Source organism: Etheostoma spectabile, unplaced genomic scaffold (genome assembly GCF_008692095.1).
Source record: "Etheostoma spectabile isolate EspeVRDwgs_2016 unplaced genomic scaffold, UIUC_Espe_1.0 scaffold00007627, whole genome shotgun sequence".
NCBI classification, from domain to species: Eukaryota; Metazoa; Chordata; class Actinopteri; order Perciformes; family Percidae; genus Etheostoma; species Etheostoma spectabile.
This window is the reverse complement of record NW_022603507.1, coordinates 1-25,912: the sequence shown is the minus strand read 5'-3', so window position 1 is coordinate 25,912 and position 25,912 is coordinate 1. Positions and strand designations below refer to the sequence as shown.

Below are 25,912 nucleotides of genomic sequence, written 5' to 3'. Positions count from 1 at the left end.
TTAATTCTAAAGAAGAATGGTGCTTCAAAAAAAAAAGTTACGTCCTCTATACAGTTTCCTTGTTTGCTCTACGTCCAGCAAAGAAGCCACAGCGCCTTAGGCTAACTAAAAAGCTTACAGCACCAGGTATTCCCAGGCGGTCTCCCATCCAAGTACTAAGCCGGCCCAACCCTGCTTGGCTTCCGAGATCAGACGAGAGCGGGCACTTTCAGGGTGGTGTGGCCGTAAGCAACCATACAGGGCGAAATCCAGCTATTTCTAGATGTGAAGACCTGAAGGTTCTCATACCTTACTTAGACTTGGTGGACTTGTTGTCTTCCAGAACTTATTATTTATTTATGCTGTGGTCAAACTGCAAGTATTTTGAACTCTTACTTGAAATGTTGAACACTGAGATTGTTTATTTTAATTCTAAAGAAGAATGGTGCTTCAAAAAAAAAAGTTACGTCCTTTATACAGTTTCCTTGTTTGCTCTACGTCCAGCAAAGAAGCCACAGCGCCTTAGGCTAACTAAAAAGCTTACAGCACCAGGTATTCCCAGGCGGTCTCCCATCCAAGTACTAAGCCGGCCCAACCCTGCTTGGCTTCCGAGATCAGACGAGAGCGGGCACTTTCAGGGTGGTGTGGCCGTAAGCAACCATACAGGGCGAAATCCAGCTATTTCTAGATGTGAAGACCTGAAGGTTCTCATACCTTACTTAGACTTGGTGGACTTGTTGTCTTCCAGAACTTATTATTTATTTATGCTGTGGTCAAACTGCAAGTATTTTGAACTCTTACTTGAAATGTTGAACACTGAGATTGTTTATTTTAATTCTAAAGAAGAATGGTGCTTCAAAAAAAAAAGTTACGTCCTCTATACAGTTTCCTTGTTTGCTCTACGTCCAGCAAAGAAGCCACAGCGCCTTAGGCTAACTAAAAAGCTTACAGCACCAGGTATTCCCAGGCGGTCTCCCATCCAAGTACTAAGCCGGCCCAACCCTGCTTGGCTTCCGAGATCAGACGAGAGCGGGCACTTTCAGGGTGGTGTGGCCGTAAGCAACCATACAGGGCGAAATCCAGCTATTTCTAGATGTGAAGACCTGAAGGTTCTCATACCTTACTTAGACTTGGTGGACTTGTTGTCTTCCAGAACTTATTATTTATTTATGCTGTGGTCAAACTGCAAGTATTTTGAACTCTTACTTGAAATGTTGAACACTGAGTTCGTTTATTTTAATTCTAAAGAAGAATGGTGCTTCAAAAAAAAAAAGTTACGTCCTTTATACAGTTTCCTTGTTTGCTCTACGTCCAGCAAAGAAGCCACAGCGCCTTAGGCTAACTAAAAAGCTTACAGCACCAGGTATTCCCAGGCGGTCTCCCATCCAAGTACTAAGCCGGCCCAACCCTGCTTGGCTTCCGAGATCAGACGAGAGCGGGCACTTTCAGGGTGGTGTGGCCGTAAGCAACCATACAGGGCGAAATCCAGCTATTTCTAGATGTGAAGACCTGAAGGTTCTCTTACCTTACTTAGACTTGGTGGACTTGTTGTCTTCCAGAACTTATTATTTATTTATGCTGTGGTCAAACTGCAAGTATTTTGAACTCTTACTTGAAATGTTGAACACTGAGTTGTTTATTTTAATTCTAAAGAAGAATGGTGCTTCAAAAAAAAAAGTTACGTCCTTTATACAGTTTCCTTGTTTGCTCTACGTCCAGCAAAGAAGCCACAGCGCCTTAGGCTAACTAAAAAGCTTACAGCACCAGGTATTCCCAGGCGGTCTCCCATCCAAGTACTAAGCCGGCCCAACCCTGCTTGGCTTCCGAGATCAGACGAGAGCGGGCACTTTCAGGGTGGTGTGGCCGTAAGCAACCATACAGGGCGAAATCCAGCTATTTCTAGATGTGAAGACCTGAAGGTTCTCATACCTTACTTAGACTTGGTGGACTTGTTGTCTTCCAGAACTTATTATTTATTTATGCTGTGGTCAAACTGCAAGTATTTTGAACTCTTACTTGAAATGTTGAACACTGAGTTGTTTATTTTAATTCTAAAGAAGAATGGTGCTTCAAAAAAAAAAGTTACGTCCTTTATACAGTTTCCTTGTTTGCTCTACGTCCAGCAAAGAAGCCACAGCGCCTTAGGCTAACTAAAAAGCTTACAGCACCAGGTATTCCCAGGCGGTCTCCCATCCAAGTACTAAGCCGGCCCAACCCTGCTTGGCTTCCGAGATCAGACGAGAGCGGGCACTTTCAGGGTGGTGTGGCCGTAAGCAACCATACAGGGCGAAATCCAGCTATTTCTAGATGTGAAGACCTGAAGGTTCTCATACCTTACTTAGACTTGGTGGACTTGTTGTCTTCCAGAACTTATTATTTATTTATGCTGTGGTCAAACTGCAAGTATTTTGAACTCTTACTTGAAATGTTGAACACTGAGATTGTTTATTTAATTCTAAAGAAGAATGGTGCTTCAAAAAAAAAAGTTACGTCCTTTATACAGTTTCCTTGTTTGCTCTACGTCCAGCAAAGAAGCCACAGCGCCTTAGGCTAACTAAAAAGCTTACAGCACCAGGTATTCCCAGGCGGTCTCCCATCCAAGTACTAAGCCGGCCCAACCCTGCTTGGCTTCCGAGATCAGACGAGAGCGGGCACTTTCAGGGTGGTGTGGCCGTAAGCAACCATACAGGGCGAAATCCAGCTATTTCTAGATGTGAAGACCTGAAGGTTCTCTTACCTTACTTAGACTTGGTGGACTTGTTGTCTTCCAGAACTTATTATTTATTTATGCTGTGGTCAAACTGCAAGTATTTTGAACTCTTACTTGAAATGTTGAACACTGAGATTGTTTATTTTAATTCTAAAGAAGAATGGTGCTTCAAAAAAAAAAGTTACGTCCTCTATACAGTTTCCTTGTTTGCTCTACGTCCAGCAAAGAAGCCACAGCGCCTTAGGCTAACTAAAAAGCTTACAGCACCAGGTATTCCCAGGCGGTCTCCCATCCAAGTACTAAGCCGGCCCAACCCTGCTTGGCTTCCGAGATCAGACGAGAGCGGGCACTTTCAGGGTGGTGTGGCCGTAAGCAACCATACAGGGCGAAATCCAGCTATTTCTAGATGTGAAGACCTGAAGGTTCTCTTACCTTACTTAGACTTGGTGGACTTGTTGTCTTCCAGAACTTATTATTTATTTATGCTGTGGTCAAACTGCAAGTATTTTGAACTCTTACTTGAAATGTTGAACACTGAGATTGTTTATTTTAATTCTAAAGAAGAATGGTGCTTCAAAAAAAAAAGTTACGTCCTTATACAGTTTCCTTGTTTGCTCTACGTCCAGCAAAGAAGCCACAGCGCCTTAGGCTAACTAAAAAGCTTACAGCACCAGGTATTCCCAGGCGGTCTCCCATCCAAGTACTAAGCCGGCCCAACCCTGCTTGGCTTCCGAGATCAGACGAGAGCGGGCACTTTCAGGGTGGTGTGGCCGTAAGCAACCATACAGGGCGAAATCCAGCTATTTCTAGATGTGAAGACCTGAAGGTTCTCTTACCTTACTTAGACTTGGTGGACTTGTTGTCTTCCAGAACTTATTATTTATTTATGCTGTGGTCAAACTGCAAGTATTTTGAACTCTTACTTGAAATGTTGAACACTGAGATTGTTTATTTAATTCTAAAGAAGAATGGTGCTTCAAAAAAAAAAGTTACGTCCTCTATACAGTTTCCTTGTTTGCTCTACGTCCAGCAAAGAAGCCACAGCGCCTTAGGCTAACTAAAAAGCTTACAGCACCAGGTATTCCCAGGCGGTCTCCCATCCAAGTACTAAGCCGGCCCAACCCTGCTTGGCTTCCGAGATCAGACGAGAGCGGGCACTTTCAGGGTGGTGTGGCCGTAAGCAACCATACAGGGCGAAATCCAGCTATTTCTAGATGTGAAGACCTGAAGGTTCTCATACCTTACTTAGACTTGGTGGACTTGTTGTCTTCCAGAACTTATTATTTATTTATGCTGTGGTCAAACTGCAAGTATTTTGAACTCTTACTTGAAATGTTGAACACTGAGATTGTTTATTTAATTCTAAAGAAGAATGGTGCTTCAAAAAAAAAAGTTACGTCCTTATACAGTTTCCTTGTTTGCTCTACGTCCAGCAAAGAAGCCACAGCGCCTTAGGCTAACTAAAAAGCTTACAGCACCAGGTATTCCCAGGCGGTCTCCCATCCAAGTACTAAGCCGGCCCAACCCTGCTTGGCTTCCGAGATCAGACGAGAGCGGGCACTTTCAGGGTGGTGTGGCCGTAAGCAACCATACAGGGCGAAATCCAGCTATTTCTAGATGTGAAGACCTGAAGGTTCTCATACCTTACTTAGACTTGGTGGACTTGTTGTCTTCCAGAACTTATTATTTATTTATGCTGTGGTCAAACTGCAAGTATTTTGAACTCTTACTTGAAATGTTGAACACTGAGATTGTTTATTTTAATTCTAAAGAAGAATGGTGCTTCAAAAAAAAAAGTTACGTCCTCTATACAGTTTCCTTGTTTGCTCTACGTCCAGCAAAGAAGCCACAGCGCCTTAGGCTAACTAAAAAGCTTACAGCACCAGGTATTCCCAGGCGGTCTCCCATCCAAGTACTAAGCCGGCCCAACCCTGCTTGGCTTCCGAGATCAGACGAGAGCGGGCACTTTCAGGGTGGTGTGGCCGTAAGCAACCATACAGGGCGAAATCCAGCTATTTCTAGATGTGAAGACCTGAAGGTTCTCTTACCTTACTTAGACTTGGTGGACTTGTTGTCTTCCAGAACTTATTATTTATTTATGCTGTGGTCAAACTGCAAGTATTTTGAACTCTTACTTGAAATGTTGAACACTGAGATTGTTTATTTTAATTCTAAAGAAGAATGGTGCTTCAAAAAAAAAAGTTACGTCCTTATACAGTTTCCTTGTTTGCTCTACGTCCAGCAAAGAAGCCACAGCGCCTTAGGCTAACTAAAAAGCTTACAGCACCAGGTATTCCCAGGCGGTCTCCCATCCAAGTACTAAGCCGGCCCAACCCTGCTTGGCTTCCGAGATCAGACGAGAGCGGGCACTTTCAGGGTGGTGTGGCCGTAAGCAACCATACAGGGCGAAATCCAGCTATTTCTAGATGTGAAGACCTGAAGGTTCTCTTACCTTACTTAGACTTGGTGGACTTGTTGTCTTCCAGAACTTATTATTTATTTATGCTGTGGTCAAACTGCAAGTATTTTGAACTCTTACTTGAAATGTTGAACACTGAGATTGTTTATTTTAATTCTAAAGAAGAATGGTGCTTCAAAAAAAAAAGTTACGTCCTCTATACAGTTTCCTTGTTTGCTCTACGTCCAGCAAAGAAGCCACAGCGCCTTAGGCTAACTAAAAAGCTTACAGCACCAGGTATTCCCAGGCGGTCTCCCATCCAAGTACTAAGCCGGCCCAACCCTGCTTGGCTTCCGAGATCAGACGAGAGCGGGCACTTTCAGGGTGGTGTGGCCGTAAGCAACCATACAGGGCGAAATCCAGCTATTTCTAGATGTGAAGACCTGAAGGTTCTCATACCTTACTTAGACTTGGTGGACTTGTTGTCTTCCAGAACTTATTATTTATTTATGCTGTGGTCAAACTGCAAGTATTTTGAACTCTTACTTGAAATGTTGAACACTGAGATTGTTTATTTTAATTCTAAAGAAGAATGGTGCTTCAAAAAAAAAAGTTACGTCCTCTATACAGTTTCCTTGTTTGCTCTACGTCCAGCAAAGAAGCCACAGCGCCTTAGGCTAACTAAAAAGCTTACAGCACCAGGTATTCCCAGGCGGTCTCCCATCCAAGTACTAAGCCGGCCCAACCCTGCTTGGCTTCCGAGATCAGACGAGAGCGGGCACTTTCAGGGTGGTGTGGCCGTAAGCAACCATACAGGGCGAAATCCAGCTATTTCTAGATGTGAAGACCTGAAGGTTCTCATACCTTACTTAGACTTGGTGGACTTGTTGTCTTCCAGAACTTATTATTTATTTATGCTGTGGTCAAACTGCAAGTATTTTGAACTCTTACTTGAAATGTTGAACACTGAGATTGTTTATTTAATTCTAAAGAAGAATGGTGCTTCAAAAAAAAAAAGTTACGTCCTTTATACAGTTTCCTTGTTTGCTCTACGTCCAGCAAAGAAGCCACAGCGCCTTAGGCTAACTAAAAAGCTTACAGCACCAGGTATTCCCAGGCGGTCTCCCATCCAAGTACTAAGCCGGCCCAACCCTGCTTGGCTTCCGAGATCAGACGAGAGCGGGCACTTTCAGGGTGGTGTGGCCGTAAGCAACCATACAGGGCGAAATCCAGCTATTTCTAGATGTGAAGACCTGAAGGTTCTCTTACCTTACTTAGACTTGGTGGACTTGTTGTCTTCCAGAACTTATTATTTATTTATGCTGTGGTCAAACTGCAAGTATTTTGAACTCTTACTTGAAATGTTGAACACTGAGATTGTTTATTTTAATTCTAAAGAAGAATGGTGCTTCAAAAAAAAAAGTTACGTCCTCTATACAGTTTCCTTGTTTGCTCTACGTCCAGCAAAGAAGCCACAGCGCCTTAGGCTAACTAAAAAGCTTACAGCACCAGGTATTCCCAGGCGGTCTCCCATCCAAGTACTAAGCCGGCCCAACCCTGCTTGGCTTCCGAGATCAGACGAGAGCGGGCACTTTCAGGGTGGTGTGGCCGTAAGCAACCATACAGGGCGAAATCCAGCTATTTCTATATGTGAAAACCTGAAGGTTCTCATACCCTACTTAGACTTGGTGGACTTGTTGTCTTCCAGAACTTATTATTTATTTATGCTGTGGTCAAACTGCAAGTATTTTGAACTCTTACTTGAAATGTTGAACACTGAGATTGTTTATTTTAATTCTAAAGAAGAATGGTGCTTCAAAAAAAAAAGTTACGTCCTCAATACAGTTTCCTTGTTTGCTCTACGTCCAGCAAAGAAGCCACAGCGCCTTAGGCTAACTAAAAAGCTTACAGCACCAGGTATTCCCAGGCGGTCTCCCATCCAAGTACTAAGCCGGCCCAACCCTGCTTGGCTTCCGAGATCAGACGAGAGCGGGCACTTTCAGGGTGGTGTGGCCGTAAGCAACCATACAGGGCGAAATCCAGCTATTTCTAGATGTGAAGACCTGAAGGTTCTCATACCTTACTTAGACTTGGTGGACTTGTTGTCTTCCAGAACTTATTATTTATTTATGCTGTGGTCAAACTGCAAGTATTTTGAACTCTTACTTGAAATGTTGAACACTGAGATTGTTTATTTTAATTCTAAAGAAGAATGGTGCTTCAAAAAAAAAAGTTACGTCCTCTATACAGTTTCCTTGTTTGCTCTACGTCCAGCAAAGAAGCCACAGCGCCTTAGGCTAACTAAAAAGCTTACAGCACCAGGTATTCCCAGGCGGTCTCCCATCCAAGTACTAAGCCGGCCCAACCTGCTTGGCTTCCGAGATCAGACGAGAGCGGGCACTTTCAGGGTGGTGTGGCCGTAAGCAACCATACAGGGCGAAATCCAGCTATTTCTAGATGTGAAGACCTGAAGGTTCTCTTACCTTACTTAGACTTGGTGGACTTGTTGTCTTCCAGAACTTATTATTTATTTATGCTGTGGTCAAACTGCAAGTATTTTGAACTCTTACTTGAAATGTTGAACACTGAGTTGTTTATTTAATTCTAAAGAAGAATGGTGCTTCAAAAAAAAAAAGTTACGTCCTTTATACAGTTTCCTTGTTTGCTCTACGTCCAGCAAAGAAGCCACAGCGCCTTAGGCTAACTAAAAAGCTTACAGCACCAGGTATTCCCAGGCGGTCTCCCATCCAAGTACTAAGCCGGCCCAACCCTGCTTGGCTTCCGAGATCAGACGAGAGCGGGCACTTTCAGGGTGGTGTGGCCGTAAGCAACCATACAGGGCGAAATCCAGCTATTTCTAGATGTGAAGACCTGAAGGTTCTCTACCTTACTTAGACTTGGTGGACTTGTTGTCTTCCAGAACTTATTATTTATTTATGCTGTGGTCAAACTGCAAGTATTTGAACTCTTACTTGAAATGTTGAACACTGAGATTGTTTATTTTAATTCTAAAGAAGAATGGTGCTTCAAAAAAAAAAGTTACGTCCTCTATACAGTTTCCTTGTTTGCTCTACGTCCAGCAAAGAAGCCACAGCGCCTTAGGCTAACTAAAAAGCTTACAGCACCAGGTATTCCCAGGCGGTCTCCCATCCAAGTACTAAGCCGGCCCAACCCTGCTTGGCTTCCGAGATCAGACGAGAGCGGGCACTTTCAGGGTGGTGTGGCCGTAAGCAACCATACAGGGCGAAATCCAGCTATTTCTAGATGTGAAGACCTGAAGGTTCTCATACCTTACTTAGACTTGGTGGACTTGTTGTCTTCCAGAACTTATTATTTATTTATGCTGTGGTCAAACTGCAAGTATTTGAACTCTTACTTGAAATGTTGAACACTGAGTTGTTTATTATAATTCTAAAGAAGAATGGTGCTTCAAAAAAAAAAGTTACGTCCTTTATACAGTTTCCTTGTTTGCTCTACGTCCAGCAAAGAAGCCACAGCGCCTTAGGCTAACTAAAAAGCTTACAGCACCAGGTATTCCCAGGCGGTCTCCCATCCAAGTACTAAGCCGGCCCAACCCTGCTTGGCTTCCGAGATCAGACGAGAGCGGGCACTTTCAGGGTGGTGTGGCCGTAAGCAACCATACAGGGCGAAATCCAGCTATTTCTAGATGTGAAGACCTGAAGGTTCTCATACCTTACTTAGACTTGGTGGACTTGTTGTCTTCCAGAACTTATTATTTATTTATGCTGTGGTCAAACTGCAAGTATTTTGAACTCTTACTTGAAATGTTGAACACTGAGTTGTTTATTTTAATTCTAAAGAAGAATGGTGCTTCAAAAAAAAAAGTTACGTCCTTTATACAGTTTCCTTGTTTGCTCTACGTCCAGCAAAGAAGCCACAGCGCCTTAGGCTAACTAAAAAGCTTACAGCACCAGGTATTCCCAGGCGGTCTCCCATCCAAGTACTAAGCCGGCCCAACCCTGCTTGGCTTCCGAGATCAGACGAGAGCGGGCACTTTCAGGGTGGTGTGGCCGTAAGCAACCATACAGGGCGAAATCCAGCTATTTCTAGATGTGAAGACCTGAAGGTTCTCATACCTACTTAGACTTGGTGGACTTGTTGTCTTCCAGAACTTATTATTTATTTATGCTGTGGTCAAACTGCAAGTATTTTGAACTCTTACTTGAAATGTTGAACACTGAGATTGTTTATTTTAATTCTAAAGAAGAATGGTGCTTCAAAAAAAAAAGTTACGTCCTTATACAGTTTCCTTGTTTGCTCTACGTCCAGCAAAGAAGCCACAGCGCCTTAGGCTAACTAAAAAGCTTACAGCACCAGGTATTCCCAGGCGGTCTCCCATCCAAGTACTAAGCCGGCCCAACCCTGCTTGGCTTCCGAGATCAGACGAGAGCGGGCACTTTCAGGGTGGTGTGGCCGTAAGCAACCATACAGGGCGAAATCCAGCTATTTCTATATGTGAAAACCTGAAGGTTCTCATACCCTACTTAGACTTGGTGGACTTGTTGTCTTCCAGAACTTATTATTTATTTATGCTGTGGTCAAACTGCAAGTATTTTGAACTCTTACTTGAAATGTTGAACACTGAGATTGTTTATTTTAATTCTAAAGAAGAATGGTGCTTCAAAAAAAAAAGTTACGTCCTCTATACAGTTTCCTTGTTTGCTCTACGTCCAGCAAAGAAGCCACAGCGCCTTAGGCTAACTAAAAAGCTTACAGCACCAGGTATTCCCAGGCGGTCTCCCATCCAAGTACTAAGCCGGCCCAACCCTGCTTGGCTTCCGAGATCAGACGAGAGCGGGCACTTTCAGGGTGGTGTGGCCGTAAGCAACCATACAGGGCGAAATCCAGCTATTTCTAGATGTGAAGACCTGAAGGTTCTCATACCTTACTTAGACTTGGTGGACTTGTTGTCTTCCAGAACTTATTATTATTTATGCTGTGGTCAAACTGCAAGTATTTTGAACTCTTACTTGAAATGTTGAACACTGAGATTGTTTATTTAATTCTAAAGAAGAATGGTGCTTCAAAAAAAAAAGTTACGTCCTCTATACAGTTTCCTTGTTTGCTCTACGTCCAGCAAAGAAGCCACAGCGCCTTAGGCTAACTAAAAAGCTTACAGCACCAGGTATTCCCAGGCGGTCTCCCATCCAAGTACTAAGCCGGCCCAACCCTGCTTGGCTTCCGAGATCAGACGAGAGCGGGCACTTTCAGGGTGGTGTGGCCGTAAGCAACCATACAGGGCGAAATCCAGCTATTTCTAGATGTGAAGACCTGAAGGTTCTCTTACCTTACTTAGACTTGGTGGACTTGTTGTCTTCCAGAACTTATTATTTATTTATGCTGTGGTCAAACTGCAAGTATTTTGAACTCTTACTTGAAATGTTGAACACTGAGATTGTTTATTTAATTCTAAAGAAGAATGGTGCTTCAAAAAAAAAAAGTTACGTCCTTATACAGTTTCCTTGTTTGCTCTACGTCCAGCAAAGAAGCCACAGCGCCTTAGGCTAACTAAAAAGCTTACAGCACCAGGTATTCCCAGGCGGTCTCCCATCCAAGTACTAAGCCGGCCCAACCCTGCTTGGCTTCCGAGATCAGACGAGAGCGGGCACTTTCAGGGTGGTGTGGCCGTAAGCAACCATACAGGGCGAAATCCAGCTATTTCTAGATGTGAAGACCTGAAGGTTCTCTTACCTTACTTAGACTTGGTGGACTTGTTGTCTTCCAGAACTTATTATTATTTATGCTGTGGTCAAACTGCAAGTATTTTGAACTCTTACTTGAAATGTTGAACACTGAGATTGTTTATTATAATTCTAAAGAAGAATGGTGCTTCAAAAAAAAAAGTTACGTCCTCTATACAGTTTCCTTGTTTGCTCTACGTCCAGCAAAGAAGCCACAGCGCCTTAGGCTAACTAAAAAGCTTACAGCACCAGGTATTCCCAGGCGGTCTCCCATCCAAGTACTAAGCCGGCCCAACCCTGCTTGGCTTCCGAGATCAGACGAGAGCGGGCACTTTCAGGGTGGTGTGGCCGTAAGCAACCATACAGGGCGAAATCCAGCTATTTCTAGATGTGAAGACCTGAACGTTCTCTTACCTTACTTAGACTTGGTGGACTTGTTGTCTTCCAGAACTTATTATTTATTTATGCTGTGGTCAAACTGCAAGTATTTTGAACTCTTACTTGAAATGTTGAACACTGAGATTGTTTATTTTAATTCTAAAGAAGAATGGTGCTTCAAAAAAAAAAGTTACGTCCTCTATACAGTTTCCTTGTTTGCTCTACGTCCAGCAAAGAAGCCACAGCGCCTTAGGCTAACTAAAAAGCTTACAGCACCAGGTATTCCCAGGCGGTCTCCCATCCAAGTACTAAGCCGGCCCAACCCTGCTTGGCTTCCGAGATCAGACGAGAGCGGGCACTTTCAGGGTGGTGTGGCCGTAAGCAACCATACAGGGCGAAATCCAGCTATTTCTAGATGTGAAGACCTGAAGGTTCTCTTACCTTACTTAGACTTGGTGGACTTGTTGTCTTCCAGAACTTATTATTTATTTATGCTGTGGTCAAACTGCAAGTATTTTGAACTCTTACTTGAAATGTTGAACACTGAGATTGTTATTTAATTCTAAAGAAGAATGGTGCTTCAAAAAAAAAAGTTACGTCCTTATACAGTTTCCTTGTTTGCTCTACGTCCAGCAAAGAAGCCACAGCGCCTTAGGCTAACTAAAAAGCTTACAGCACCAGGTATTCCCAGGCGGTCTCCCATCCAAGTACTAAGCCGGCCCAACCCTGCTTGGCTTCCGAGATCAGACGAGAGCGGGCACTTTCAGGGTGGTGTGGCCGTAAGCAACCATACAGGGCGAAATCCAGCTATTTCTAGATGTGAAGACCTGAAGTTCTCTTACCTTACTTAGACTTGGTGGACTTGTTGTCTTCCAGAACTTATTATTTATTTATGCTGTGGTCAAACTGCAAGTATTTTGAACTCTTACTTGAAATGTTGAACACTGAGTTGTTTATTTTAATTCTAAAGAAGAATGGTGCTTCAAAAAAAAAAGTTACGTCCTTTATACAGTTTCCTTGTTTGCTCTACGTCCAGCAAAGAAGCCACAGCGCCTTAGGCTAACTAAAAAGCTTACAGCACCAGGTATTCCCAGGCGGTCTCCCATCCAAGTACTAAGCCGGCCCAACCCTGCTTGGCTTCCGAGATCAGACGAGAGCGGGCACTTTCAGGGTGGTGTGGCCGTAAGCAACCATACAGGGCGAAATCCAGCTATTTCTAGATGTGAAGACCTGAAGGTTCTCATACCTTACTTAGACTTGGTGGACTTGTTGTCTTCCAGAACTTATTATTTATTTATGCTGTGGTCAAACTGCAAGTATTTTGAACTCTTACTTGAAATGTTGAACACTGAGTTGTTTATTTTAATTCTAAAGAAGAATGGTGCTTCAAAAAAAAAAGTTACGTCCTTTATACAGTTTCCTTGTTTGCTCTACGTCCAGCAAAGAAGCCACAGCGCCTTAGGCTAACTAAAAAGCTTACAGCACCAGGTATTCCCAGGCGGTCTCCCATCCAAGTACTAAGCCGGCCCAACCCTGCTTGGCTTCCGAGATCAGACGAGAGCGGGCACTTTCAGGGTGGTGTGGCCGTAAGCAACCATACAGGGCGAAATCCAGCTATTTCTAGATGTGAAGACCTGAACGTTCTCTTACCTTACTTAGACTTGGTGGACTTGTTGTCTTCCAGAACTTATTATTTATTTATGCTGTGGTCAAACTGCAAGTATTTTGAACTCTTACTTGAAATGTTGAACACTGAGATTGTTTTTTAATTCTAAAGAAGAATGGTGCTTCAAAAAAAAAGTTACGTCCTCTATACAGTTTCCTTGTTTGCTCTACGTCCAGCAAAGAAGCCACAGCGCCTTAGGCTAACTAAAAAGCTTACAGCACCAGGTATTCCCAGGCGGTCTCCCATCCAAGTACTAAGCCGGCCCAACCCTGCTTGGCTTCCGAGATCAGACGAGAGCGGGCACTTTCAGGGTGGTGTGGCCGTAAGCAACCATACAGGGCGAAATCCAGCTATTTCTAGATGTGAAGACCTGAAGGTTCTTACCTTACTTAGACTTGGTGGACTTGTTGTCTTCCAGAACTTATTATTTATTTATGCTGTGGTCAAACTGCAAGTATTTTGAACTCTTACTTGAAATGTTGAACACTGAGATTGTTTATTTTAATTCTAAAGAAGAATGGTGCTTCAAAAAAAAAAAGTTACGTCCTCTATACAGTTTCCTTGTTTGCTCTACGTCCAGCAAAGAAGCCACAGCGCCTTAGGCTAACTAAAAAGCTTACAGCACCAGGTATTCCCAGGCGGTCTCCCATCCAAGTACTAAGCCGGCCCAACCCTGCTTGGCTTCCGAGATCAGACGAGAGCGGGCACTTTCAGGGTGGTGTGGCCGTAAGCAACCATACAGGGCGAAATCCAGCTATTTCTAGATGTGAAGACCTGAAGGTTCTCTTACCTTACTTAGACTTGGTGGACTTGTTGTCTTCCAGAACTTATTATTTATTTATGCTGTGGTCAAACTGCAAGTATTTTGAACTCTTACTTGAAATGTTGAACACTGAGATTGTTTATTTAATTCTAAAGAAGAATGGTGCTTCAAAAAAAAAGTTACGTCCTCTATACAGTTTCCTTGTTTGCTCTACGTCCAGCAAAGAAGCCACAGCGCCTTAGGCTAACTAAAAAGCTTACAGCACCAGGTATTCCCAGGCGGTCTCCCATCCAAGTACTAAGCCGGCCAACCCTGCTTGGCTTCCGAGATCAGACGAGAGCGGGCACTTTCAGGGTGGTGTGGCCGTAAGCAACCATACAAGGCGAAATCCAGCTATTTCTAGATGTGAAAACCTGAAGGTTCTAATACCCCTTAGACTTGGTGGACTTGTTGTCTTCAGAACTTATTATATTTATGCTGTGGTCAAACTGCAAGTATTTTGAACTCTTACTTGAAATGTTGAACACTGAGATTGTTATTTTAATTCTAAGAAGAATGGTGCTTCAAAAAAAAAAAGTTACGTCCTCTATACAGTTTCCTTGTTTGCTCTACGTCCAGCAAAGAAGCCACAGCGCCTTAGGCTAACTAAAAAGCTTACAGCACCAGGTATTCCCAGGCGGTCTCCCATCCAAGTACTAAGCCGGCCAACCCTGCTTGGCTTGAGATCAGACGAGAGCGGGCACTTTCAGGGTGGTGTGGCCGTAAGCAACCATACAGGGCGAAATCCAGCTATTTCTAGATGTGAAGACCTGAAGGTCTCTTACCTTACTTAGACTTGGTGGACTTGTTGTCTTCCAGAACTTATTATTTATTTATGCTGTGGTCAAACTGCAAGTATTTTGAACTCTTACTTGAAATGTTGAACACTGAGATTGTTTATTTAATTCTAAAGAAGAATGGTGCTTCAAAAAAAAAAAAGTACGTCCTTATACAGTTTCCTTGTTTGCTCTACGTCCAGCAAAGAAGCCACAGCGCCTTAGGCTAACTAAAAGCTTACAGCACCAGGTATTCCCAGGCGGTCTCCCATCCAAGTACTAAGCCGGCCAACCCTGCTTGGCTTCCGAGATCAGACGAGAGCGGGCACTTTCAGGGTGGTGTGGCCGTAAGCAACCATACAGGGCGAAATCCAGCTATTTCTAGATGTGAAGACCTGAAGGTTCTCTTACCTTACTTAGACTTGGTGGACTTGTTGTCTTCCAGAACTTATTATTTATTTATGCTGTGGTCAAACTGCAAGTATTTTGAACTCTTACTTGAAATGTTGAACACTGAGATTGTTTATTTAATTCTAAAGAAGAATGGTGCTTCAAAAAAAAAAGTTACGTCCTCTATACAGTTTCCTTGTTTGCTCTACGTCCAGCAAAGAAGCCACAGCGCCTTAGGCTAACTAAAAAGCTTACAGCACCAGGTATTCCCAGGCGGTCTCCCATCCAAGTAAAGGCCCAACCCTGCTTGGCTTCCGAGATCAGACGAGAGCGGGCACTTTCAGGGTGGTGTGGCCGTAAGCAACCATACAGGGCGAAATCCAGCTATTTCTAGATGTGAAGACCTGAACGTTCTCTTACCTTACTTAGACTTGGTGGACTTGTTGTCTTCCAGAACTTATTATTTATTTATGCTGTGGTCAAACTGCAAGTATTTTGAACTTACTTGAAATGTTGAACACTGAGATTGTTTATTTTATTCTAAAGAAGAATGGTGCTTCAAAAAAAAAGTTACGTCCTCTATACAGTTTCCTTGTTTGCTCTACGTCCAGCAAAGAAGCCACAGCGCCTTAGGCTAACTAAAAAGCTTACAGCACCAGGTATTCCCAGGCGGTCTCCCATCCAGTACTAAGCCGGCCCAACCCTGCTTGGCTTCCGAGATCAGACGAGAGCGGGCACTTTCAGGGTGGTGGCCGTAAGCAACCATACAGGGCGAAATCCAGCTATTTCTAGATGTGAAGACCTGAAGGTTCTCATACCTTACTTAGACTTGGTGGACTTGTTGTCTTCCAGAACTTATTATTTATTTATGCTGTGGTCAAACTGCAAGTATTTTGAACTCTTACTTGAAATGTTGAACACTGAGATTGTTTATTATAATTCTAAAGAAGAATGGTGCTTCAAAAAAAAAAGTTACGTCCTCTATACAGTTTCCTGTTTGCTCTACGTCCAGCAAGAAGCCACAGCGCCTTAGGCTAACTAAAAAGCTTAACACCAGGTATTCCCAGGCGGTCTCCCATCCAAGTACTAAGCCGGCCAAACCCTGCTTGGCTTCCGAGATCAGACGAGAGCGGGCACTTTCAGGGTGGTGTGGCCGTAAGCAACCATACAGGGCGAAATCCAGCTATTTCTAGATGTGAAGACCTGAACGTTCTCTTACCTTACTTAGACTTGGTGGACTTGTTGTCTTCCAGAACTTATTATTTATTTATGCTGTGGTCAAACTGCAAGTATTTTGAACTCTTACTTGAAATGTTGAACACTGAGATTGTTTATTTAATTCTAAAGAAGAATGGTGCTTCAAAAAAAAAAGTTACGTCCTTTATACAGTTTCCTTGTTGCTCTACGTCCAGCAAAGAAGCCACAGCGCCTTAGGCTAACTAAAAAGCTTACAGCACCAGGTATTCCCAGGCGGTCTCCCATCCAAGTACTAAGCCGCCCAAACCTGCTTGGCTTCCGAGATCAGACGAGAGCGGGCACTTTCAGGGTGGTGTGGCGTAAGCAACCATACAGGGCGAAATCCAGCTATTCTAGATGTGAAGACCTGAAGGTTCTCATACCTTACTTAGACTTGGTGGACTTGTTGTCTTCCAGAACTTATTATTTATTTATGCTGTGGTCAAACTGCAAGTATTTTGAACTCTTACTTGAAATGTTGAACACTGAGTTCGTTTATTATATTCTAAAGAAGAATGGTGCTTCAAAAAAAAAAAAGTTACGTCCTTTATACAGTTCCTTGTTTGCTCTACGTCCAGCAAAGAAGCCACAGCGCCTTAGCTAACTAAAAAGCTTACAGCACCAGGTATTCCCAGGCGGTCTCCCATCAAGTACTAAGCCGGCCCAACCCTGCTTGGCTTCCGAGATCAGACGAGAGCGGGCACTTTCAGGGTGGTGTGGCCGTAAGCAACCATACAAGGCGAAATCCAGCTATTTCTAGATGTGAAGACCTGAAGGTTCTCATACCTTACTTAGACTTGGTGGACTTGTTGTCTTCCAGAACATTATTATTTATTATGCTGTGGTCAAACTGCAAGTATTTTGAACTCTTACTTGAAATGTTGAACACTGAGATTGTTTATTTTAATTCTAAAGAAGAATGGTGCTTCAAAAAAAAAAGTTACGTCCTCTATACAGTTTCCTTGTTTGCTCTACGTCCAGCAAAGAAGCCACAGCGCTTAGGCTAACTAAAAGCTTACAGCACCAGGTATTCCCAGGCGGTCTCCCATCCAAGTACTAAGCCGGCCCAACCCTGCTTGGCTTCCGAGATCAGACGAGAGCGGGCACTTTCAGGGTGGTGTGGCCGTAAGCAACCATACAGGCGAAATCCAGCTATTTCTAGTGTGAAGACCTGAAGGTTCTCATACCTTACTTAGACTTGGTGGACTTGTTGTCTTCCAGAACTTATTATTTATTTATGCTGTGGTCAAACTGCAAGTATTTTGAACTCTTACTTGAAATGTTGAACACTGAGATTGTTTATTAAATTCTAAGAAGAATGGTGCTTCAAAAAAAAAAGTTACGTCCTCTATACAGTTCCTTGTTTGCTCTACGTCCAGCAAAGAAGCCACAGCGCCTTAGGCTAACTAAAAAGCTTACAGCACCAGGTATTCCCAGGCGGTCTCCCATCCAAGTACTAAGCCGGCCAACCCTGCTTGGCTTCCGAGATCAGACGAGAGCGGGCACTTTCAGGGTGGTGTGGCCGTAAGCAACCATACAGGGCGAAATCCAGCTATTTCTAGATGTGAAGACCTGAAGGTTCTCATACCTTACTTAGACTTGGTGGACTTGTTGTCTTCCAGAACTTATTATTTATTTATGCTGTGGTCAAACTGCAAGTATTTTGAACTCTTACTTGAAATGTGAACACTGAGTTGTTTATTATAATTCTAAAGAAGAATGGTGCTTCAAAAAAAAAAAGTTACGTCCTTTATACAGTTTCCTTGTTGCTCTACGTCCAGCAAAGAAGCCACAGCGCCTTAGGCTAACTAAAAAGCTTACAGCACCAGGTATTCCCAGGCGGTCTCCCATCCAAGTACTAAGCCGGCCCAACCCTGCTTGGCTTCCGAGATCAGACGAGAGCGGGCACTTTCAGGGTGGTGTGGCCGTAAGCAACCATACAGGGCGAAATCCAGCTATTTCTAGATGTGAAGACCTGAACGTTCTCTACCTTACTTAGACTTGGTGGACTTGTTGTCTTCCAGAACTTATTATTTATTTATGCTGTGGTCAAACTGCAAGTATTGAACTCTTACTTGAAATGTTGAACACTGAGATTGTTTATTTTAATTCTAAAGAAGAATGGTGCTTCAAAAAAAAAAAAGTTACGTCCTCTATACAGTTTCCTTGTTTGCTCTACGTCCAGCAAAGAAGCCACAGCGCCTTAGGCTAACTAAAAAGCTTACAGCACCAGGTATTCCCAGGCGGTCTCTCCATCCAAGTACTAAGCCGGCCCAACCCTGCTTGGCTTCCGAGATCAGACGAGAGCGGGCACTTTCAGGGTGGTATGGCCGTAAGCAACCATGCAAGGCGAAATCCAGCTTCTATATGTGAAAACTGAAGGTTCTCATACCTACTTAGACTGGTGGACTTGTTGTCTTCCAGAACTTATTATTTATTTATGCTGTGGTCAAACTGCAAGTATTTTGAACTCTTACTTGAAATGTTGAACACTGAGTTGTTTATTATATTCTAAAGAAGATGGTGCTTCAAAAAAAAAAAGTTACGTCCTTATACAGTTTCCTTGTTTGCTCTACGTCCAGCAAAGAAGCCACAGCGCCTTAGGCTAACTAAAAAGCTTACAGCACCAGGTATTCCCAGGCGGTCTCCCATCCAAGTACTAAGCCAGCCCAACCCCCTGCTTCCGAGATCAGACGAGAGCGGGCACTTTCAGGTGGTGTGGCCGTAAGCAACCATACAAGGCGAAATCCAGCTATTTCTAGATGTGAAGACCTGAAGGTTCTATACCTTACTTAGACTTGGTGGACTTGTTGTCTTCAGAAACTTATTATTTATTTATGCTGTGGTCAAACTGCAAGTATTTTGAACTCTTACTTGAAATGTTGAACACTGAGATTGTTTATTTTAATTCTAAAGAAGAATGGTGCTTCAAAAAAAAAAGTTACGTCTCTATACAGTTTCCTTGTTTGCTCTACGTCCAGCAAAGAAGCCACAGCGCCTTAGGCTAACTAAAAAGCTTACAGCACAGGTATTCCCAGGCGGTCTCCCATCCAAGTACTAAGCCGGCCCAACCCTGCTTGGCTTCCGAGATCAGACGAGAGCGGGCACTTTCAGGGTGGTGTGGCCGTAAGCAACCATGCAAGGCGAAATCCAGCTATTTCTATATGTGGAAACCTGAAGGTCTAATTACCTACTTAGACTTGGTGGACTTGTTGTCTTCCAGAACTTATTATTTATTTATGCTGTGGTCAAACTGCAAGTATTTTGAACTCTTACTTGAAATGTGAACACTGAGATTGTTTTTTTTTAATTCTAAAGAGAATGGTGCTTCAAAAAAAAGTTACGTCCTTTATACAGTTTCCTTGTTTGCTCTACGTCCAGCAAAGAAGCCACAGCGCCTTAGGCTAACTAAAAAGCTTACAGCACAGGTATTCCCAGGCGGTCTCCCATCAAGTACTAAGCCGGCCAACCCTGCTTGGCTTCCGAGATCAGACGAGAGCGGGCACTTTCAGGGTGGTGTGGCCGTAAGCAACCATACAGGGCGAAATCCAGCTATTTCTAGATGTGAAGACCTGAAGTTCTCATACTTACTTAGACTTGGTGGTGGTGTCTTCCAGAACTATTATTTATTTATGCTGTGGTCAAACTGCAAGTATTTGAACTCTTACTTGAAATGTTGAACACTGAGATCGTTTATTATAATTCTAAAGAAGAATGGTGCTTCAAAAAAAAAAGTTACGTCCTTTATACAGTTTCCTTGTTTGCTCTACGTCCAGCAAAGAAGCCACAGCGCCTTAGGCTAACTAAAAAGCTTACAGCACCAGGTATCCCAGGCGGTCTCCCATCCAAGTACTAAGCCGGCCCAACCCTGCTTGGCTTCCGAGATCAGACGAGAGCGGGCACTTTCAGGGTGGTGTGGCCGTAAGCAACCATACAGGGCGAAATCCAGCTATTTCTAGATGTGAAGACCTGAACGTTCTCTACCTTACTTAGACTTGGTGGACTTGTTGTCTTCCAGAACTTATTATTATTTATGCTGTGGTCAAACTGCAAGTATTTTGAACTCTTACTTGAAATGTGGAACACTGAGATTGTTTATTTTAATTCTAAAGAAGAATGGTGCTTCAAAAAAAAAAGTTACCTCTATACAGTTTCCTTGTTTGCTCTACGTCCAGCAAAGAAGCCACAGCGCCTTAGGCTAACTAAAAAGCTTACAGCACCAGGTATTCCCAGGCGGTCTCCCATCCAAGTACTAAGCCGGCCCAACCCTGCTTGGCTTCCGAGATCAGACGAGAGCGGGCACTTTCAGGGTGGTGTGGCCGTAAGCAACCATACAGGGCGAAATCCAGCTATTTCTAGATGTGAAGACCTGAACGTTCTCTTACCTTACTAGACTGGTGGACTTGTTGTCTTCCAGAACATTATTTATTTATGCTGTGGTCAAACTGCAAGTATTTTGAACTCTTACTTGAAATGTTGAACACTGAGTCGTTTTTTTAATTCTAAAGAAGAATGGTGCTTCAAAAAAAAAAAGTTACGTCCTTTATACAGTTTCCTTGTTTGCTCTACGTCCAGCAAAGAAGAAGCCACAGCGCCTTAGGCTAACTAAAAGCTTACAGCACCAGGTATTCCCAGGCGGTCTCCCATCCAAGTACTAAGCCGGCAAACCCTGCTTGGCTTCCGAGATCAGAGAGAGCAGGGGCACTTTCAGGGTGGTGTGGCCGTAAGCAACCCTACAGGGCGAATCCAGCTATTTCTAGATGTGAGACCTGAACGTTCTCTTACCTTACTTAGACTTGGTGGACTTGTTGTCTTCCAGAACTTATTATTTATTTATGCTGTGGCAAACTGCAAGTATTTGAACTCTTACTTGAAATGTTGAACACTGAGATTGTTTATTTTAATTCTAAAGAAGAATGGGCTTCAAAAAAAAAGTTACGTCCTCTATACAGTTCCTTGTTGCTCTACGTCCAGCAAAGAAGCCACAGCGCCTTAGGCTAACTAAAAAGCTTACAGCACCAGGTATTCCCAGGCGGTCTCCCATCCAAGTACTAAGCCGGCCCAACCCTGCTTGGCTTCCGAGATCAGACGAGAGCGGGCACTTTCAGGGTGGTGTGGCCGTAAGCACCATACAGGGCGAAATCCAGCTATTTCTAGATGTGAAGACTGAAGGTTCTCATACCTTACTTAGACTTGGGGACTTGTTGTCTTCCAGAACTTATTATTATTTATGCTGTGGTCAAACTGCAAGTATTTTGAACTCTTACTTGAAATGTTGAACACTGAGTTGTTTATTTTAATTCTAAAGAAGAATGGTGCTTCAAAAAAAAAAGTTACGTCCTTATACAGTTTCCTTGTTTGCTCTACGTCCAGCAAAGAAGCCACAGCGCCTTAGGCTAACTAACAAAAGCTTACAGCACCAGGTATTCCCGGCGGTCTCCCATCCAAGTACTAAGCCGCCCAACCCTGCTTGGCTTCCGAGATCAGACGAGAGCGGGCACTTTCAGGGTGGTGTGGCCGTAAGCAACCATGCAAGGCGAAATCCAGCTATTTCTAGATGTGAAACCTGAAGGTTCTAATACCTTACTTAGACTTGGTGGACTTGTTGTCTCCAGAACTTATTATTTATTATGCTGTGGTCAAACTGCAAGTATTTTGAACTCTTACTTGAAATGTTGAACACTGAGTTGTTTATTTAATTCTAAAGAAGAATGGTGCTTCAAAAAAAAAAGTTACGTCCTTTATACAGTTTCCTTGTTTGCTCTACGTCCAGCAAGAAGCCACAGCGCCTTAGGCTAACTAAAAAGCTTACAGCACCAGGTATTCCCAGGCGGTCTCCCATCCAAGTACTAAGCCGGCCCAACCCGCTTGGCTTCCGAGATCAGACGAGAGCGGGCACTTTCAGGGTGGTGTGGCCGTAAGCAACCATACAGGGCGAAATCCAGCTATTTCTAGATGTGAAGACCTGAACGTTCTCTTACCTTACTTAGACTGGTGGACTTGTTGTCTTCCAGAACTTATTATTTATTTATGCTGTGGTCAAACTGCAAGTATTTTGAACTCTTACTTGAAATGTTGAACACTGAGATTGTTTATTTTAATTCTAAAGAAGAATGGTGCTTCAAAAAAAAAAGTTACGTCCTCTATACAGTTTCCTTGTTTGCTCTACGTCCAGCAAAGAAGCCACAGCGCCTTAGGCTAACTAAAAGCTTACAGCACCAGGTTCCCAGGCGGTCTCCCATCCAAGTACTAAGCCGGCCCAACCCTGCTTGGCTTCCGAGATCAGACGAGAGCGGGCACTTTCAGGGTGGTGTGGCCGTAAGCAACCATACAGGGCGAAATCCAGCTATTTCTAGATGTGAAGACCTGAACGTTCTCTTACCTTACTTAGACTTGTGGACTTGTTGTCTTCCAGAACTTATTATTTATTTATGCTGTGGTCAAACTGCAAGTATTTTGAACTCTTACTTGAAATGTGAACACTGAGTTGTTTATTTTAATTCTAAAGAAGAATGGTGTGCTTCAAAAAAAAAAGTTACGTCCTCTATACAGTTTCCTTGTTTGCTCTACGTCCAGCAAAGAAGCCACAGCGCCTTAGGCTAACTAAAAGCTTACAGCACAGGTATTCCCAGGCGTTCTCCCATCCAAGTACTAAGCCGGCCCAACCCTGCTTGGCTTCCGAGATCAGACGAGACGGGCACTTTCAGGTTGGTGTGGCCGTAAGCAACCATACAGGGCGAAATCCAGCTATTTCTAGATGTGAAGACCTGAACGTTCTCTTACCTTACTTAGACTTGGTGGACTTGTTGTCTTCCAGAATATTATTATTTATGCTGTGGTCAAACTGCAAGTATTTTGAACTCTACTTGAAATGTTGAACACTGAGTTGTTTATTTTATTCTAAAGAAGAATGGTGCTTCAAAAAAAAAAGTTACGTCCTCTATACAGTTTCCTTGTTTGCTCTACGTCCAGCAAAGAAGCCACAGCGCCTTAGGCTAACTAAAAAGCTTACAGCACCAGGTATTCCCAGGCGGTCTCCCATCCAAGTACTAAGCTGCCCAACCCTGCTTGGCTTCCGAGATCAGACGAGAGCGGGCACTTTCAGGGTGGTGTGGCCGTAAGCAACCATACAGGCGAAATCCAGCTATTTCTATATGTGAAAACCTGAAGGTTCTATACCCTACTTAGACTTGGTGGACTTGTTGTCTTCGAGAACATATTATTTATTTATGCTGTGGTCAAACTGCAAGTATTTTGAACTCTTACTTGAAATGTTGAACACTGAGATTGTTTATTATAATTCTAAAGAAGAATGGTGCTTCAAAAAAAAAAGTTACGTCCTCAATACAGTTTCCTTGTTTGCTCTACGTCCAGCAAAGAAGCCACAGCGCCTTAGGCTAACTAAAAAGCTTACAGCACAGGTATTCCCAGGCGGTCTCCCATCCAAGTACTAAGCCGGCCCAACCCTGCTTGGCTTCCGAGATCAGACGAGAGCGGGCACTTTCAGGGTGGTGTGGCCGTAAGCAACCAACAGGCGAAATCCAGCTATTTCTAGATGTGAAGACCTGAACGTTCTATAACCTACTTAGACTTGGTGGACTTGTTGTCTTCAGAACTTATTATTATTTTGCTGTGGTCAAACTGCAAGTATTTTGAACTCTTACTTGAAATGTGGAACACTGAGATGTTTATTTTAATTCTAAAGAAGAATGGTGCTTCAAAAAAAAAAAGTTACGTCCTTATACAGTTTCCTTGTTTGCTCTACGTCCAGCAAAGAAGCCACAGCGCCTTAGGCTAACTAAAAAGCTTACAGCACCAGGTATTCCAGGCGGTCTCCCATCCAAGTACTAAGCCGGCCCAACCCTGCTTGGCTTCCGAGATCAGACGAGAGCGGGCACTTTCAGGGTGGTGTGGCCGTAAGCAACCATACAGGGCGAAATCCAGCTATTTTCTAGATGTGAAGACCTGAACGTTCTCTTACCTTACTTAGATGGTGGACTGGTTGTCTTCCAGAACTTATTATTTATTTATGCTGTGGTCAAACTGCAAGTATTGAACTCTTACTTGAAATGTTGAACACTGAGATTGTTTATTTTAATTCTAAAGAAGAATGGTGCTTCAAAAAAAAAAGTTACGTCCTCTATACAGTTTCCTTGTTTGCTCTACGTCCAGCAAAGAAGCCACAGCGCCTTAGGCTAACTAAAAGCTTACAGCACCAGGTATTCCAGGCGGTCTCCCATCCAAGTACTAAGCCGGCCCAACCCTGCTTGGCTTCCGAGATCAGACGAGAGCGGGCACTTTCAGGGTGGTGGCCGTAAGCAACCATACAGGGCGAAATCCAGCTATTTAAGATGTGAAGACCTGAAGGTTCTAATACCTTACTTAGACTTGGTGGACTTGTTGTCTTCAGAACTTATTATTTATTTATGCTGTGGTCAAACTGCAAGTATTTTGAACTCTTACTTGAAATGTTGGAACACTGAGTTCGTTTTATAATTCTAAAGAAGAATGGTGCTTCAAAAAAAAAAAGTTACGTCCTTTATACAGTTTTTGTTTGCTCTACGTCCAGCAAAGAAGCCACAGCGCCTTAGGCTAACTAAAAAGCTTACAGCACCAGGTTCCCAGGCGGTTCTCCCATCCAAGTACTAAGCCGGCCCAACCCTGCTTGGCTTCCGAGATCAGACGAGAGCGGGCACTTTCAGGGTGGTGTGGCCGTAAGCAACCATGCAGGCGAAATCCAGCTATTCTCCATGTGAAAACCTGAACGTTCTCTTACCCTTACTTAGACTTGGTGGACTTGTTGTCTTCCAGAACTTATTATTTATTTATGCTGTGGTCAAACTGCAAGTATTTTGAACTCTTACTTGAAATGTTGAACACTGAGTGTTTATTTTAATTCTAAAGAAGAATGGTGCTTCAAAAAAAAAAAGTTACGTCCTCTATACAGTTTCCTTGTTTGCTCTACGTCCAGCAAAGAAGCCACAGCGCCTAGGCTAACTAAAAAGCTTACAGCACCAGGTATTCCCAGGCGGTCTCCCATCCAAGTACTAAGCCGGCCCAACCCTGCTTGGCTTCCGAGATCAGACGAGAGGGCACTTTCAGGGTGGTGTGCCGTAAGCACCATACAGGGCGAAATCCAGCTATTTCTAGATGTGAAGACCTGAAGGTTCTCATACCTACTTAGACTTGGTGGACTTGTTGTCTTCCAGAACTTATTATTATTTATGCTGTGGTCAAACTGCAAGTATTTTGAACTCTTACTTGAAATGTTGAACACTGAGATTGTTTATTTAATTCTAAAGAAGAATGGTGCTTCAAAAAAAAAAGTTACGTCCTTATACAGTTTCCTTGTTTGCTCTACGCCAGCAAAGAAGCCCAGCGCCTTAGGCTAACTAAAAAGCTTACAGCCCAGGTATTCCCAGGCGGTCTCCCATCCAAGTACTAAGCCGGCCCAACCCTGCTTGGCTTCCGAGATCATACGAGAGCGGCACTTTCAGGGTGGTGTGGCCGTAAGCAACCATACAGGCGAAATCCAGCTATTTCTAGTGTGAAAACCTGAACGTTCTAATACCTACTTAGACTTGGTGGACTTGTTGTCTTCGAGAACTTATTTTTATTTATGCTGTGGTCAAACTGCAAGTATTTTGAACTCTTACTTGAAATGTTGAACACTGAGTTCGTTTATTTATATTCTAAAGAAGATTGGTGCTTCAAAAAAAAAGTTACGTCCTTAATACAGTTTCCTTTGTTGCTCTACGTCCAGCAAAGAAGCCACAGCGCTTAGGCTAACTAAAAAGCTTACAGCACCAGGTATTCCCAGGCGGTCTCCCATCCAAACTAAGCCGGCCCAACCTGCTTGGCTTCCGAGATCAGAC

At 43.4% G+C, this 25,912-nt stretch overlaps 39 non-coding genes and 24 pseudogenes across 39 annotated transcripts; all 63 read right to left on the bottom strand.

Annotated features, from left to right (window-relative positions):
• Positions 1–111: 111 nt before the first annotated feature.
• Positions 112–230, bottom strand: LOC116678649 (5S ribosomal RNA). Its single transcript, XR_004329357.1, has one exon. It is a non-coding gene; the product is annotated as a 5S ribosomal RNA (ribosomal RNA).
• A 286-nt stretch (positions 231–516) lies between these two features.
• On the bottom strand, positions 517–635 carry LOC116678648 (5S ribosomal RNA). The gene has a single exon (XR_004329356.1). It is a non-coding gene; the product is annotated as a 5S ribosomal RNA (ribosomal RNA).
• A 286-nt stretch (positions 636–921) lies between these two features.
• Positions 922–1,040, bottom strand: LOC116678646 (5S ribosomal RNA). Its single transcript, XR_004329354.1, has one exon. It is a non-coding gene; the product is annotated as a 5S ribosomal RNA (ribosomal RNA).
• A 287-nt stretch (positions 1,041–1,327) lies between these two features.
• LOC116678645 (5S ribosomal RNA) lies at positions 1,328–1,446 on the bottom strand. The gene has a single exon (XR_004329353.1). It is a non-coding gene; the product is annotated as a 5S ribosomal RNA (ribosomal RNA).
• Positions 1,447–1,731: 285 nt separating this feature from the next.
• Positions 1,732–1,850, bottom strand: LOC116678644 (5S ribosomal RNA). Its single transcript, XR_004329352.1, has one exon. It is a non-coding gene; the product is annotated as a 5S ribosomal RNA (ribosomal RNA).
• A 285-nt stretch (positions 1,851–2,135) lies between these two features.
• On the bottom strand, positions 2,136–2,254 carry LOC116678643 (5S ribosomal RNA). Its single transcript, XR_004329351.1, has one exon. It is a non-coding gene; the product is annotated as a 5S ribosomal RNA (ribosomal RNA).
• A 285-nt stretch (positions 2,255–2,539) lies between these two features.
• On the bottom strand, positions 2,540–2,658 carry LOC116678642 (5S ribosomal RNA). The gene has a single exon (XR_004329350.1). It is a non-coding gene; the product is annotated as a 5S ribosomal RNA (ribosomal RNA).
• Positions 2,659–2,944: 286 nt separating this feature from the next.
• On the bottom strand, positions 2,945–3,063 carry LOC116678641 (5S ribosomal RNA). Its single transcript, XR_004329349.1, has one exon. It is a non-coding gene; the product is annotated as a 5S ribosomal RNA (ribosomal RNA).
• Positions 3,064–3,348: 285 nt separating this feature from the next.
• On the bottom strand, positions 3,349–3,467 carry LOC116678640 (5S ribosomal RNA). The gene has a single exon (XR_004329348.1). It is a non-coding gene; the product is annotated as a 5S ribosomal RNA (ribosomal RNA).
• A 285-nt stretch (positions 3,468–3,752) lies between these two features.
• Positions 3,753–3,871, bottom strand: LOC116678639 (5S ribosomal RNA). Its single transcript, XR_004329347.1, has one exon. It is a non-coding gene; the product is annotated as a 5S ribosomal RNA (ribosomal RNA).
• A 284-nt stretch (positions 3,872–4,155) lies between these two features.
• LOC116678637 (5S ribosomal RNA) lies at positions 4,156–4,274 on the bottom strand. Its single transcript, XR_004329346.1, has one exon. It is a non-coding gene; the product is annotated as a 5S ribosomal RNA (ribosomal RNA).
• A 286-nt stretch (positions 4,275–4,560) lies between these two features.
• Positions 4,561–4,679, bottom strand: LOC116678636 (5S ribosomal RNA). Its single transcript, XR_004329345.1, has one exon. It is a non-coding gene; the product is annotated as a 5S ribosomal RNA (ribosomal RNA).
• Positions 4,680–4,964: 285 nt separating this feature from the next.
• Positions 4,965–5,083, bottom strand: LOC116678634 (5S ribosomal RNA). Its single transcript, XR_004329343.1, has one exon. It is a non-coding gene; the product is annotated as a 5S ribosomal RNA (ribosomal RNA).
• Positions 5,084–5,369: 286 nt separating this feature from the next.
• Positions 5,370–5,488, bottom strand: LOC116678633 (5S ribosomal RNA). Its single transcript, XR_004329342.1, has one exon. It is a non-coding gene; the product is annotated as a 5S ribosomal RNA (ribosomal RNA).
• Positions 5,489–5,774: 286 nt separating this feature from the next.
• Positions 5,775–5,893, bottom strand: LOC116678632 (5S ribosomal RNA). Its single transcript, XR_004329341.1, has one exon. It is a non-coding gene; the product is annotated as a 5S ribosomal RNA (ribosomal RNA).
• Positions 5,894–6,179: 286 nt separating this feature from the next.
• On the bottom strand, positions 6,180–6,298 carry LOC116678631 (5S ribosomal RNA). The gene has a single exon (XR_004329340.1). It is a non-coding gene; the product is annotated as a 5S ribosomal RNA (ribosomal RNA).
• Positions 6,299–6,584: 286 nt separating this feature from the next.
• On the bottom strand, positions 6,585–6,703 carry LOC116678630 (5S ribosomal RNA). The gene has a single exon (XR_004329339.1). It is a non-coding gene; the product is annotated as a 5S ribosomal RNA (ribosomal RNA).
• A 286-nt stretch (positions 6,704–6,989) lies between these two features.
• Positions 6,990–7,108, bottom strand: LOC116678629 (5S ribosomal RNA). The gene has a single exon (XR_004329338.1). It is a non-coding gene; the product is annotated as a 5S ribosomal RNA (ribosomal RNA).
• A 286-nt stretch (positions 7,109–7,394) lies between these two features.
• LOC116678596 (uncharacterized) lies at positions 7,395–7,512 on the bottom strand (annotated as a pseudogene).
• Positions 7,513–7,797: 285 nt separating this feature from the next.
• LOC116678628 (5S ribosomal RNA) lies at positions 7,798–7,916 on the bottom strand. Its single transcript, XR_004329337.1, has one exon. It is a non-coding gene; the product is annotated as a 5S ribosomal RNA (ribosomal RNA).
• Positions 7,917–8,200: 284 nt separating this feature from the next.
• LOC116678627 (5S ribosomal RNA) lies at positions 8,201–8,319 on the bottom strand. The gene has a single exon (XR_004329336.1). It is a non-coding gene; the product is annotated as a 5S ribosomal RNA (ribosomal RNA).
• Positions 8,320–8,603: 284 nt separating this feature from the next.
• Positions 8,604–8,722, bottom strand: LOC116678626 (5S ribosomal RNA). The gene has a single exon (XR_004329335.1). It is a non-coding gene; the product is annotated as a 5S ribosomal RNA (ribosomal RNA).
• Positions 8,723–9,007: 285 nt separating this feature from the next.
• On the bottom strand, positions 9,008–9,126 carry LOC116678625 (5S ribosomal RNA). Its single transcript, XR_004329334.1, has one exon. It is a non-coding gene; the product is annotated as a 5S ribosomal RNA (ribosomal RNA).
• Positions 9,127–9,410: 284 nt separating this feature from the next.
• LOC116678623 (5S ribosomal RNA) lies at positions 9,411–9,529 on the bottom strand. The gene has a single exon (XR_004329332.1). It is a non-coding gene; the product is annotated as a 5S ribosomal RNA (ribosomal RNA).
• Positions 9,530–9,815: 286 nt separating this feature from the next.
• Positions 9,816–9,934, bottom strand: LOC116678616 (5S ribosomal RNA). Its single transcript, XR_004329331.1, has one exon. It is a non-coding gene; the product is annotated as a 5S ribosomal RNA (ribosomal RNA).
• Positions 9,935–10,218: 284 nt separating this feature from the next.
• Positions 10,219–10,337, bottom strand: LOC116678604 (5S ribosomal RNA). The gene has a single exon (XR_004329330.1). It is a non-coding gene; the product is annotated as a 5S ribosomal RNA (ribosomal RNA).
• Positions 10,338–10,622: 285 nt separating this feature from the next.
• On the bottom strand, positions 10,623–10,741 carry LOC116678593 (5S ribosomal RNA). Its single transcript, XR_004329329.1, has one exon. It is a non-coding gene; the product is annotated as a 5S ribosomal RNA (ribosomal RNA).
• A 285-nt stretch (positions 10,742–11,026) lies between these two features.
• Positions 11,027–11,145, bottom strand: LOC116678582 (5S ribosomal RNA). Its single transcript, XR_004329323.1, has one exon. It is a non-coding gene; the product is annotated as a 5S ribosomal RNA (ribosomal RNA).
• Positions 11,146–11,431: 286 nt separating this feature from the next.
• Positions 11,432–11,550, bottom strand: LOC116678571 (5S ribosomal RNA). Its single transcript, XR_004329311.1, has one exon. It is a non-coding gene; the product is annotated as a 5S ribosomal RNA (ribosomal RNA).
• A 283-nt stretch (positions 11,551–11,833) lies between these two features.
• LOC116678559 (5S ribosomal RNA) lies at positions 11,834–11,952 on the bottom strand. Its single transcript, XR_004329300.1, has one exon. It is a non-coding gene; the product is annotated as a 5S ribosomal RNA (ribosomal RNA).
• Positions 11,953–12,236: 284 nt separating this feature from the next.
• LOC116678547 (5S ribosomal RNA) lies at positions 12,237–12,355 on the bottom strand. The gene has a single exon (XR_004329289.1). It is a non-coding gene; the product is annotated as a 5S ribosomal RNA (ribosomal RNA).
• Positions 12,356–12,640: 285 nt separating this feature from the next.
• On the bottom strand, positions 12,641–12,759 carry LOC116678535 (5S ribosomal RNA). The gene has a single exon (XR_004329278.1). It is a non-coding gene; the product is annotated as a 5S ribosomal RNA (ribosomal RNA).
• A 283-nt stretch (positions 12,760–13,042) lies between these two features.
• LOC116678524 (5S ribosomal RNA) lies at positions 13,043–13,161 on the bottom strand. The gene has a single exon (XR_004329267.1). It is a non-coding gene; the product is annotated as a 5S ribosomal RNA (ribosomal RNA).
• Positions 13,162–13,446: 285 nt separating this feature from the next.
• Positions 13,447–13,565, bottom strand: LOC116678659 (5S ribosomal RNA). The gene has a single exon (XR_004329366.1). It is a non-coding gene; the product is annotated as a 5S ribosomal RNA (ribosomal RNA).
• A 284-nt stretch (positions 13,566–13,849) lies between these two features.
• LOC116678602 (uncharacterized) lies at positions 13,850–13,967 on the bottom strand (annotated as a pseudogene).
• Positions 13,968–14,247: 280 nt separating this feature from the next.
• On the bottom strand, positions 14,248–14,363 carry LOC116678619 (uncharacterized; annotated as a pseudogene).
• A 283-nt stretch (positions 14,364–14,646) lies between these two features.
• On the bottom strand, positions 14,647–14,764 carry LOC116678601 (uncharacterized; annotated as a pseudogene).
• Positions 14,765–15,049: 285 nt separating this feature from the next.
• On the bottom strand, positions 15,050–15,163 carry LOC116678609 (uncharacterized; annotated as a pseudogene).
• A 282-nt stretch (positions 15,164–15,445) lies between these two features.
• Positions 15,446–15,561, bottom strand: LOC116678605 (uncharacterized; annotated as a pseudogene).
• Positions 15,562–15,845: 284 nt separating this feature from the next.
• Positions 15,846–15,962, bottom strand: LOC116678614 (uncharacterized; annotated as a pseudogene).
• A 284-nt stretch (positions 15,963–16,246) lies between these two features.
• LOC116678620 (uncharacterized) lies at positions 16,247–16,363 on the bottom strand (annotated as a pseudogene).
• Positions 16,364–16,647: 284 nt separating this feature from the next.
• On the bottom strand, positions 16,648–16,765 carry LOC116678586 (5S ribosomal RNA). The gene has a single exon (XR_004329327.1). It is a non-coding gene; the product is annotated as a 5S ribosomal RNA (ribosomal RNA).
• Positions 16,766–17,049: 284 nt separating this feature from the next.
• LOC116678647 (5S ribosomal RNA) lies at positions 17,050–17,168 on the bottom strand. The gene has a single exon (XR_004329355.1). It is a non-coding gene; the product is annotated as a 5S ribosomal RNA (ribosomal RNA).
• Positions 17,169–17,449: 281 nt separating this feature from the next.
• On the bottom strand, positions 17,450–17,567 carry LOC116678600 (uncharacterized; annotated as a pseudogene).
• A 284-nt stretch (positions 17,568–17,851) lies between these two features.
• On the bottom strand, positions 17,852–17,970 carry LOC116678635 (5S ribosomal RNA). The gene has a single exon (XR_004329344.1). It is a non-coding gene; the product is annotated as a 5S ribosomal RNA (ribosomal RNA).
• Positions 17,971–18,255: 285 nt separating this feature from the next.
• LOC116678587 (5S ribosomal RNA) lies at positions 18,256–18,375 on the bottom strand. The gene has a single exon (XR_004329328.1). It is a non-coding gene; the product is annotated as a 5S ribosomal RNA (ribosomal RNA).
• A 277-nt stretch (positions 18,376–18,652) lies between these two features.
• LOC116678621 (uncharacterized) lies at positions 18,653–18,767 on the bottom strand (annotated as a pseudogene).
• Positions 18,768–19,051: 284 nt separating this feature from the next.
• LOC116678589 (uncharacterized) lies at positions 19,052–19,169 on the bottom strand (annotated as a pseudogene).
• A 282-nt stretch (positions 19,170–19,451) lies between these two features.
• Positions 19,452–19,567, bottom strand: LOC116678615 (uncharacterized; annotated as a pseudogene).
• A 279-nt stretch (positions 19,568–19,846) lies between these two features.
• LOC116678591 (uncharacterized) lies at positions 19,847–19,964 on the bottom strand (annotated as a pseudogene).
• A 281-nt stretch (positions 19,965–20,245) lies between these two features.
• On the bottom strand, positions 20,246–20,364 carry LOC116678624 (5S ribosomal RNA). The gene has a single exon (XR_004329333.1). It is a non-coding gene; the product is annotated as a 5S ribosomal RNA (ribosomal RNA).
• A 680-nt stretch (positions 20,365–21,044) lies between these two features.
• On the bottom strand, positions 21,045–21,163 carry LOC116678518 (5S ribosomal RNA). The gene has a single exon (XR_004329261.1). It is a non-coding gene; the product is annotated as a 5S ribosomal RNA (ribosomal RNA).
• A 282-nt stretch (positions 21,164–21,445) lies between these two features.
• Positions 21,446–21,562, bottom strand: LOC116678613 (uncharacterized; annotated as a pseudogene).
• A 280-nt stretch (positions 21,563–21,842) lies between these two features.
• LOC116678599 (uncharacterized) lies at positions 21,843–21,960 on the bottom strand (annotated as a pseudogene).
• Positions 21,961–22,244: 284 nt separating this feature from the next.
• Positions 22,245–22,361, bottom strand: LOC116678590 (uncharacterized; annotated as a pseudogene).
• Positions 22,362–22,645: 284 nt separating this feature from the next.
• LOC116678617 (uncharacterized) lies at positions 22,646–22,762 on the bottom strand (annotated as a pseudogene).
• Positions 22,763–23,042: 280 nt separating this feature from the next.
• Positions 23,043–23,160, bottom strand: LOC116678603 (uncharacterized; annotated as a pseudogene).
• Positions 23,161–23,444: 284 nt separating this feature from the next.
• LOC116678588 (uncharacterized) lies at positions 23,445–23,562 on the bottom strand (annotated as a pseudogene).
• Positions 23,563–23,841: 279 nt separating this feature from the next.
• On the bottom strand, positions 23,842–23,959 carry LOC116678594 (uncharacterized; annotated as a pseudogene).
• Positions 23,960–24,241: 282 nt separating this feature from the next.
• LOC116678607 (uncharacterized) lies at positions 24,242–24,357 on the bottom strand (annotated as a pseudogene).
• A 282-nt stretch (positions 24,358–24,639) lies between these two features.
• LOC116678608 (uncharacterized) lies at positions 24,640–24,757 on the bottom strand (annotated as a pseudogene).
• Positions 24,758–25,040: 283 nt separating this feature from the next.
• Positions 25,041–25,156, bottom strand: LOC116678610 (uncharacterized; annotated as a pseudogene).
• A 279-nt stretch (positions 25,157–25,435) lies between these two features.
• Positions 25,436–25,552, bottom strand: LOC116678611 (uncharacterized; annotated as a pseudogene).
• Positions 25,553–25,912: the final 360 nt, after the last annotated feature.